We start from the raw sequence: 11,095 nt of genomic DNA on the forward strand, positions 1-11,095 counted from the left end.
ATCAGCATACTGTAAACACCATATCTCTCTTCCACTCAGTGGGTAAGAAAAAGAAGATAATACACTATATGGTGTAGTATTTCAATGGTAACAGTATTTAATCAGAATTAACATATAAAATGCACACTCACAAAGAGTAATAAAAATACAAGCTTATCTGTAATTCAGGTAACAGATATACCATGTCCTCAGGTACAACAGAAACCTCCCACAGTCTTCCGCACAGGACTAACTAATGGTATGGTGATCCAAATATACCCAGGATAAATAGAAAGAGCCTCTACGCATTTCGTCCTCAACAGGACTTCCTCAGGAGGTGATAAGTGTGGCCTAAACCAGGGATGTATTTATAGCGATGCGCATCGCCATTTTGCGCATGCGCATTGCGCTAAACGGGCTGTGCATGCACGACCCCTCGGTCTTAGTGTGCATGCGCGGCTACGGTACTGTCGCGATTCTCTGATCACAGGCAGTCCCCTATTCAATTGTTAGTAATGAGATGTGAGGGATATAGTACTGGGATGTGAGAGATATAGTAACTCTCAATAATTGTGATAAAATTGGGTTCAAGATATAGCGGTGGCCATCTTGGTAAAGGAGTTCTAATGAATCAGCCTTTTTGTCAGCCATTTTGGTGCAGGTGATATAATAAATTGTGGCAATGGCCATCTTGGTAAGGGAAGAGCAAATAAATGGCTCCAGAAAACGGCCATCTTAGTGCAGGTGCTAAAGTGCTATAAGTGCTAGTGCTTCAGATGATAGTAATAAAAAACCGGGATCTGTAGATCCAATATAAGTGAACATACACTCTGATATAAACAGATACAAATATACAATACATATAAAATAAAGGTACCTAATAAAAAATAATAATATGGTGTATAATGCAAGGGAGTAGAGTAACCATACATCTGTAAATATATCCTGATCAATTGCAATTATATGATATACCATTATAAAATACATATATATATACATATAATAGCTTAAAACAATACGAAGCGGGGGGGGGGGGGGGCTCAGGTATGTATAGAACAATTTACAACAACAATCATGAATCATTCTAGAATATTAATAGAAATAAAAATCATATAAAATCATAAAAAAAGTGCAATCTCATAGCCTTCATTAAAACCAGCGGGGGCCAAAGTGCCTAGTTGAAAGATCCAGAACATCTCACGTCTAGATAATTTTGTCTTGATATCGCCCCCTCTTGGACCTAATCGAACATTTTCGATTCCTTTGAACGTAAGGGAACTAGGGTCTGAATTATGTGTGCTGATAAAGTGTTTAGATACTGAATGTGATTCTATTCGATTTTTTATATTGCGGACATGCTCTTGTATCCGTAATTTTAATGGTCTCTTAGTTTTGCCCACATACTTCAATCCACATGAGCATTCTAATAGGTAAATCACGGATGATGTTTGGCAATTCATAAATTGTTTAATATCATATTTTATACTGTTGTCATGATTGTAAAATATTTTCTTGTCTGGATGTGCATATTTGCACACATTACAGTGATTGCATTTGTTAGATCCCTTGATTTCAAGGAATGTTTTTCTAGTGTTCAGGGTACCTTCTGGTATCATACTGGGAGCTAGAGCGTCCTTAAGGTTTCTGCTCTTGCGAAAGACAATATCAGGTCTAGTGGGTAGGATATTAGCTAGAATGGGGTCCATTCTCAGTACTTCCCAGTGTTTGGTTATTGTTGACCTAATCCTACGTTCACCTGCGCTATAGTTGGTGATAAACGGAACATATCCAGTTTTTGGTTCTTTATTCTTATACTGCATTAGTTCAGTCCTGTTGGTCTCCTCTGTTTTTTTCAGAGCCTCTTGTAATAATTGTTCAGGATATCCTCTATCTTGGAAGCGTTGTGCATATAAGGAAAGTTGGGTTTTACATTGAGACTCATTGCTACAATTTCGCTTAATTCTCGAGAATTGTGAAAAGGGGATGTTTGTTTTCCATCTATTGTCATGGCTACTTTTAAAATGTAGATAGCTGTTAGTATCAACAGTCTTGATGAAGTTTTGGGTTTCAACTTTGTTGTGTGAGCCCATCAAGACTAGATCTAAAAACTCAATATTGTATTTATTGCGATTTGCAGTGAATCTAAGATTGTAGTCATTACTTCCAATGTATGTTAAAAAAGAATCAATAGAATCATCGTCTCCCTCCCAGACCAGTAGAATGTCATCTATGTATCTCTTGTAAAATTTGATATGCTTCGGGAAAGGGTTAGGATTGTAAATATGTATTGTCTCCCAACTTCCCATAAAAAGATTTGCGAAGTCGGCGCAAAAATTGTCCCCATCGCGGTTCCGCAAGTCTGGAGATAAAAGCTGTCTAAAAATTTAAAATAGTTATGGGTGAGGATAAAATTAATTAACTCACATATAAAATCTTTGTGATCTTGGGATAAATCGGGGTCAGGATTTAAAAACTCCCTGCATGCGTTAATGCCTTTACTATGCTCAATTGCTGTATAGAGAGATTGCACATCTATGGTGAGCCATGTATATTCTGGACACCATTTAAAATTTTCAAAAAGATTAAGTACGCTGGTCGTGTCCTTCAAATAGGACTCTAGTTTTGTTACATATTTACTCAGAAAAACGTTCACGTACTCTGAGGAGTGAGCTGTTAAAGAGTCTATAGCAGCGACTATAGGTCTACCTGGAGGTTTGTCAAGTGATTTATGTATCTTTGGGAGATAGTAGAATATAGGAATGATAGGGTTCAGAACTAGGAGGTATTGGTACTCTTCTTTAGTTAAAACATATTTCCGTAAACCTTTTAAAAGGGTGTCCCTCAGAGTGGATATAAAATCAGCCGTTGGATCCTTTTGTAATTTTATGTATGACGTTTCATCATTTAGAAGTCTCTCAGCTTCCTCAATGTAGGCTTGTCTATCAAGCAGCACAATACCCCCCCTTTATCCGCTTGTTTAATAATTATTTCCTTATTATTAGTTAGGGTTTCCATGGCTGCAGTTTCTTGTTTAGATAGATTAGGGTTCCTTGGATTCTTGTAATCCATGTGGCATAAGTCTTTAACTACAAGTTCCTGGAAAAGGTCTATGTGACTGCTTCTGGATTCTAATGGATAAAATTTTGAGGTAGGCTTCAAGCCCGATTTAGAAGCATTCTCATAGTTGGATATTATTGCCATCTCTTTTCTAGCAAAGTGTCTTTTTAATGTTAATTTTCTTGTGAATTTGTTTATATCTATAAACATTTGGAATTTGTTAGGTTTCGTAGTGGGGGCAAAGGAAAGGCCTTTACTAAGTAGTGAGAATTCTGATGTGCTCAATTGATGTTTAGACAGGGTATTTTTGTGATTGTGTTGTGGAACATGTCTTTTTCATTGTTTAACATTTTTAGTATCATAGTCATGCTTATCCCTCATAAATTTCTTCTCTTTAGTTCTAATTACTTCCGTCTCAACTCTTTCTAGCTTTTTATTGAGTACCTGCTCGTTAATACGATAATCCTCTTTTTCTTTATGTGGTTCTAACAGGGAGTCTTTGATATTAATTTCTTCCTCTACCTGATGGAACAACTTCCTTTTCTCATGGATGATGAGTTTCATTAATTTAACTGAACAATCATGTAAGGCTTGATCCCATTCTTTCATGAATTCAGTATTGTCAGTACGAAACGTAGGGGATTTGTTGATACGTAAACCCCTGGGGATGCGGTCAACTGCAATGTAATGTTCTAGACCCTTTACATCCCACCAAATACGTGTTTCTCTCACCAAAAGTTTTTCCACATCCCAAAATAGACTATCCAAATCGGATGTCAAGTCTAGTGGGTTGACATTATCGTTAAATATTTTTTGGCATCGATTAGTTCTTTGTGAGATTCTGTCTGTGTTTCTCCACATATTTACGTGAAGATTTACAATCTGATAGTGCAGCCTTGTTAAAACAAAAACCAGAAGTATAATATAGCAAAATACGTAATAAAGGAATCGAAAATGTTCGATTAGGTCCAAGAGGGGGCGATATCCAGACAAAATTATCTAGACGGGAGATGTTCTGGATCTTTCAACTAGGCACTTTGGCCCCCGCTGGTTTTAATGAAGGCTATGAGATTGCACCTTTTTTATTATTTTATATGATTTTTATTTCTATTAATATTCTAGAATGATTCATGATTGTTTTTGTAAATTGTTCTATACATACCTGAGCCCCCCCTGCTACGTATTGTTTTAAGCTATTATATGTATATATATATATGTATTTTATAATGGTATATCATATAATTGCAATTGATCAGGATATATTTACAGATGTATGGTTACTCTACTCACTTGCATTATACAACATATTATTATTTTTTATTAGGTACCTTTATTTTATATGTATTGTATATTTGTATCTGTTTATATCAGAGAGTATGTTCACTTATATTGGATCTACAGATCCCGGTTATTTATTACTATCATCTGAAGCACTAGCACTTATAGCACTTTAGCACCTGCACTAAGATGGCCGTTTTCTGGAGCCATTTATTTGCTCTTCCCTTACCAAGATGGCCATTGCCACACTTTATTATATCACCTGCACCAAAATGGCTGACAAAAAGGCTGATTCATTAGAACTCCTTTACTAAGATGGCCACCGCTATATCTTGAACCCAATTTTATCACAATTATTGAGAGTTACTATATCTCTCACATCCCAGTACTATATCCCTCACATCTCATTACTAACAATTGAATAGGGGACTGCCTGTGATCAGAGAATCGCGACAGTACCGTAGCCGCTCATGCGCACTAAGACCGATGGGTCGCTCATGCGCCGTCCGTTTAGCGCAATGCGCATGCGCAAAATGGCGATGTGCATCGCTATAAATACATCCCTGGTTTAGCCCACACTTATCACCTCCTGAGGAAGTCCTGTTGAGGACGAAATGCGTAGAGGCTCTTTCTATTTATCCTGGGTATATTTGGATCACCATACCATTAGTTAGTCCTGTGCGGAAGACTGTGGGAGGTTCCTGTTGTACCTGAGGACATGGTATATCTGTTACCTGAATTACAGATAAGCTTGTATTTTTATTACTCTTTGTGAGTGTGCATTTTATATGTTAATTCTGATTAAATACTGTTACCATTGAAATACTACACCATATAGTGTATTATCTTCTTTTTCTTACCCACTGAGTGGAAGAGAGATATGGTGTTTACAGTATGCTGATGATATATGACTGGAGACCAGACTTGCAGTTGCTGAGATTGCTGACCACACATTACTGAAAGAAAAGTGGTTATTAAGCTGTGTTCCAGTTTTTGGATTAATCATACAGATAAGCGATATAATTCCTCTGGGTGTGTAACAATATGGTGATGGGCTATCACTAACACACTGCTCCTACTAATCCTATGCTTATATTATTCTGTCTTTTTTATATATGCAACACTGGACATATACCCTTGGTCCTAGAGGACCGTCCAGGAAACGTGGAACATTGAATTATTGACTATTATTACTATTTCCCCACTGACTTGGGATAATTTCCTAGTAACACACTATTGTGCGCCGTATCCTTGTTTGACTTTCTAAAAGGTTTATATGACTTTATAACTTTATTAGTTTTTAAACTTTATAAAGGTTAAATGGGAAATGATTGCCAACATGTACGCAAAGGGTAATAACACACGTGCTTTATACACGTGTAATGGTCTGCAGCCAGACAGGTGCAATACACATCTATATAAAACACAAGCCTGTGATGTGCTGATACCGCACCACGTGGGACTGCGACAGACATCAAAAATTTACATACACACATCCCCCAGGTTGAGGAAGTATCGGAGGATTGTCCTGGATCGGTCAGAAGTTTATACACACTACACAGAGGAAACGAGATTGGAACGAAAATATTAAACGGTGCGACCAACCAAATGAAGCGACAATCGTCCATTTGGGCAGACTTTCGACCATCATGTCACTACACACACTGACCCGACTTTTGAACAAACGGTCGTATGTCGGCTGATTGAGCCGATTATTGGATGAAATCCGTGTAGTGTGTACCCAGCTTTAGTAAATGTGGTTGGAGAGTGAAGTACTGGAAGGAGGTGTCAGTGAGGAGAGCGTGAATGATGAGTAAAGATAAGAGAAACAAGGTATTGATAAAGATTATAAAATCAGAGCAGCAACAAGAGTTATAAAATTAAGAACCGCAACAGTAACAGAAGAAAGCACAATGGAAACAAAGAATTTACATTTACTAGTGTGTTTAGTGTCAAGCATGACAGAAACGGAACTGCAGCTAAAGTGAAATCCAGAGTATCTGGCAATAGAGATAAACACATATTGTTATAGATTGCATATCTGTTTTGTTTCTTTTTTGTTTTTTTTTGTGTTTCGTGCCTCCTGTACAATAATGTGCATTTATATGTATGCACAAAGGGTGCGGACAGGAGATTGCTGGAGATTAGACATACAGATATGCATCTCTGTGTAGAACATTGGAGTAGGATTTTTGCCACAAGATACGATATAATGTGAAACCCTAAAAAAGGTAGAATTTTCGTGTTTTATATTTTTTCACTGTTAGACAGACATGTACTGGATACTGTTATATTTTGAAGAAAGTGTTATAGAAATAGACCCCTTTGCCCTTCTGACTTAGTCAAGTAGCTGAATGTGGGGTACTGAAAATGACATGCAAGTTGGCAGAGGGAAATTCGATTGATATACATTGGTCTTCAGCATTTTTCTTGTCTAGGGGGCGACGTTGAGGTGACTGAGAAATCCTTTATAGCAATACCAGCACATGAGTAGGACACTACATAGAGGACTTTATACAGTGACACAGTTACCAACTGAAGTAGCTGCTAGCAAAATCCACACTTATACACACACGACTATACATGGCTGTCACACCAGGGCAAACATAGCTGTCAAATAGACAGCAGGGTTTTATGTGACAGCTAACAAATTTATGTTTTGTTTTGTTTTTCATTGTATTGTTTTAAAATGTGAACACACATGCACACATACACATATTAGTTAATATATGAAGATTTGTGTTACCTGAAGAATAAACTGTCTGGAAGGTAAAGAGATGTGGCTAGGAGTCTGGCGAACCGTGGAGAGATGGACAAGGTAGACCAGTAGCTCCCAGAGTGTATCTTCCAGACCTAGCGGAGGCAGCACATGGTCTGGCTCAGCTGGGTGCAGAAGGTATGTGCAAGCTGGTAAGAGTATATTGGGGTGCCCATTTCACACACTGCAGAGGAGTCAACACCCAGAGAAAGGTCCAAGTGCACTCATGAATCTGCTCTGGGAGACCTCGAATGCAGTTAGTAGCACCTGAGCCAAAGACTAAGACAGTTGTCCAGCATGAAGTTGTAGTTTTTTCTGTTCTGTGTTTCTCTCATTTCATTCTCTTTTCAGGACAGTCAATTATTTTAATTGTGGACAGGTGACAGAAGCTGGTTCAGGTAGTGATAAGGAGAAGTTGGGGATGAAGGAGAAGTTAGTAGCACAATCAATCCAGCCAATTACTCTATTCAATTCAGGGGTAAAGGAAAATGTGGAAACCTTGGAGATTGGAGAAAGTGTGAGGGGCTATTGTCTGAGTAGCATTACGTCCGTAAGTACATTGACCCCATAGTTGAAGATGCCAGTCCATTAATATTTGGACTTGAGCAGGCATCCTTGAGAATGATTATCATTCTTTGGTGGGTAAGGTTTTAGACCAAACTAAGTGCTGGATGTGCTCTCACGTGCCTCAGAGATTATATCAAGTAGGACTAGTTCTGTTTCCACTAAATATTCCTGAGGTACCCGAATTATGGGTGGGAGGTCACTAGGGGAAAAGTACGACTGCTAGGTCCCTTAGTCTGGAGTCTCCCAATATTTGGCAAGCCGACCACTGTTTCATGTACAAAGAAACTTTGTATTGGGAGATTGGGAAGAATGAACAGACAATAGACCGCCCCACAAGTGTTGATGAAAAGAACTGATGACATTATTAGAGTGTATATGCTAACGCCAGCTGAAGGAGATTGTATATGACATTATTGATAGACATAAGATGATGCTATTGGTGAACTTGAAGTGTTTAAATGTTGTCCGAGCTTAAAGACATGCGTTGGACGGATGAACCTGTTAGACATGAAGAACTGTAGTAGAATATTCTATATTGTTGATACATGCACTATCGTATCCTGTACCATTCCAAATAATGTATTACATGTTTTGTTGTACCCTTGAAGGACATACAAAAAGGTTATCTCCAAGCTCCAGAGGTATACGGTCTATAGTAAAAGTAAAAAAAAAAAAAAAAATTGTTTTGAGGATTAAGACTCTCTATTGTGATAACTTGTTTAGATCTACAGACAGCGTGGTCATACACCGAGGGGGACTTACATTACAGAGCAATGAAACGTGGTACTGAGATCCTGCATATAAAATCCTTAGGGTGATAGTTTATTATACTATCAAAGGGTTGAACTGTCAAAGTTGAATAATTGGATGAAATAAACTATATTGATTGATATTGTTATGACGCAATCACACGATAAATAACGCACACATACACTTACACATTCACTTGTAAATAGTTCACCTTAAAATAGTTCCAACACACAGTTGTTTATAATCAAATGTAATAGTTTACAGTTAAATATAATAATGTTAAAAGCACTTTAAAAGTATCTAAGGCTCAGGATTTAGCAAATTTATCATGTTTAGTGTCATTTTGATCTGCACATTACCATCTCTCATCCTATAATTTCGGCTTTGCGATCGCTTCCTGCAATCAATAGTTATGGAAGATAAAAGATTGAATGATCAAAATGGCATTGTGTTTTAAGTTGTTTAGAACTGGTTTGGGTCAGTTTCCTTGAGAAGCACACGTTTTCAGCTGTTGGGGGAAGGTGATCCCCTCTTCCCAGAGAAATCCTTTAAACTGACCTAAGACCTGCATTACATTAGACTGTCCTGAACCCTGAACCAATGGAAACATGCCATGACATCCTCAGTAGTTTTTTCTATACTGAAACTGGATACTATCAAGATTTTTTTTTATCAGCCAAAGCTCTCTCTCTCTCTCTCTCTGAACGTAGCTACATGTGAGCATGGCTGTGTTCCATGGACCTTGGTGAAGCTGTCACACGCCGGTCCCATAGTTAGGTGTGACTTTCCCCTTTAAGAACCATGAGTCTGCTTGCTTCTGCCTCAGAGACATTACTTTCACAGGTGTTCCTGGCTACTGTGATCTGGACCTCCTCCCGAACCTCATTGGCCCTGGAGCATTATATTAACCACCCATGGTTATGGGCTCATTGCCTGTTCTTCGTGTTACTCTGGTTGCATTTGGATTTGGCTGTATACTTTTCCTCCCGTGTGTCCGTTACCTGCTCGCTGGACTGTACTCCTTACCGCTGTTTATCTGCAAGCTGCAAACTCCTCACCGCTGTTCACCTGCAAGCTGCAAACTCCTCACCACTGTTCACCTGCAAGCTGTAACTCCTTACCGCTGTTCATCTGCAAGCTGGAACTCCTCTCCGTTATTCATCTGCACGCTGAACGAGTATCGTGAGTTGTTGCTAAACCTGTGCCTTATCTATTAGTTCAACTTTACTGCTGGCTGGCTAAGATCGCTGCATCTCATTGTTAGAACTACTGTCAAGTTATCTTTCACCTGTAGTTCCACGTCTGACACGGGTTATCCTTACTCTACTGTTACCTGTTTACTGGACTGTTATTGTGAACTACTTGTTGTGCCGGTGGCTAATACTTGGGCTCAAGTTGCGTGTCTCTGCTCCATACTACAGCGATCTTACCATTGCAGTTACAACGAAGCTTGCTACCTGTAGTTCCACGCATGGTACAGATACTACTCACGTCTCTGCTACTTCTAGGCAACATTCTACTGCATGTGTCAGTGTCCATCCAAGTCCTTGGGTGATGTTTAACGCTTGCTGCTCTACTTAATAAGAATCACAGCGATTCTAGTACCACCTGCTATGTTGAGTCATCTCTACTCTCGTATCAGCTAAGTTCTATATACTATTCTGTTTGGACTGTAAGCTGTACCAGTGATTCACATTCATCTGCCGTGTGGTTCTCTATTGGATCCTAGTGTTCTTGTTTATCATCACTGCGTTGAACTGTATATCATCTCATGCTGTTGCCAAGGGTTACCGATTATGAAGTAGCATATGTGATTTGTGTCTGCATTACTACGAATTGCCGTGTATTCATCTCTGCCAATATATATATATTTATTTCCTTTCAATCCTGTTGTACCAACATTCAGTACACTATGTTGCAGCACTACTACTTTCTCCTGTGTTATTATTGATGCTTGTAAGCCGTGAACTTATCCTGAGAATATCATTGGGTTCTACTTCCACCATCATCTATAGTAGAGGCAAGGGATCTGCAAAAAACCTCAGAGCCGTGACAGAAGCTCTATAAGGAAAATGTAATGTATTCAGTGTTTTCATACTTTCCTGCTTTAATGTAACATCTTTAATAGGTATCATGTATCGGCTATATTGTACTGTATTGTACTTATTTATTGAACTCCTAAACAGATTGCTTTTGCTAAATAAATTGCTTGTGCTTCGGAAACACAATACAATCGCTTGGGCAATGCTTGTTTGAAAACGATAAAATTACTTTAATAGCAGACTCAAGAATGCAAGGAGTCATGCTTTATCGATGACATCCTTGTGGTGTGGAGTTCAAAGCACATTGTCATTTACAGAACACCTCAGGTGATAGACTCTACAAGAGCATTGTTGGGATTGTAAACAGGGCAAAAAGTCATTTCACTCCATCAGAATAAAGTTTCTAGGGAGCCAGATAAACAAAATACAGAACAAAGTATCTCTGTCAGAAGAGAGGTGTATCAAGATCCAGTCACTTAACCTGCAGACTCCTTATCAATGTAATAAAAAAAAGAGACTTTAAATGTTGGGAATGTTTCCTTTTACCATTGGGCAAGTTGACAAAAGCAGAGCCTCCAGCTGGAACTTCTAACTGATTGGGAACTAAAGAAAGAATCTAGAATGATTCTAATGATGGACTCTGTACCCCAAAAGGTCGTAATGA

This window comes from Mixophyes fleayi, chromosome 1, assembly GCF_038048845.1.
Source record: "Mixophyes fleayi isolate aMixFle1 chromosome 1, aMixFle1.hap1, whole genome shotgun sequence".
Classification (NCBI taxonomy): Eukaryota; Metazoa; Chordata; class Amphibia; order Anura; family Limnodynastidae; genus Mixophyes; species Mixophyes fleayi.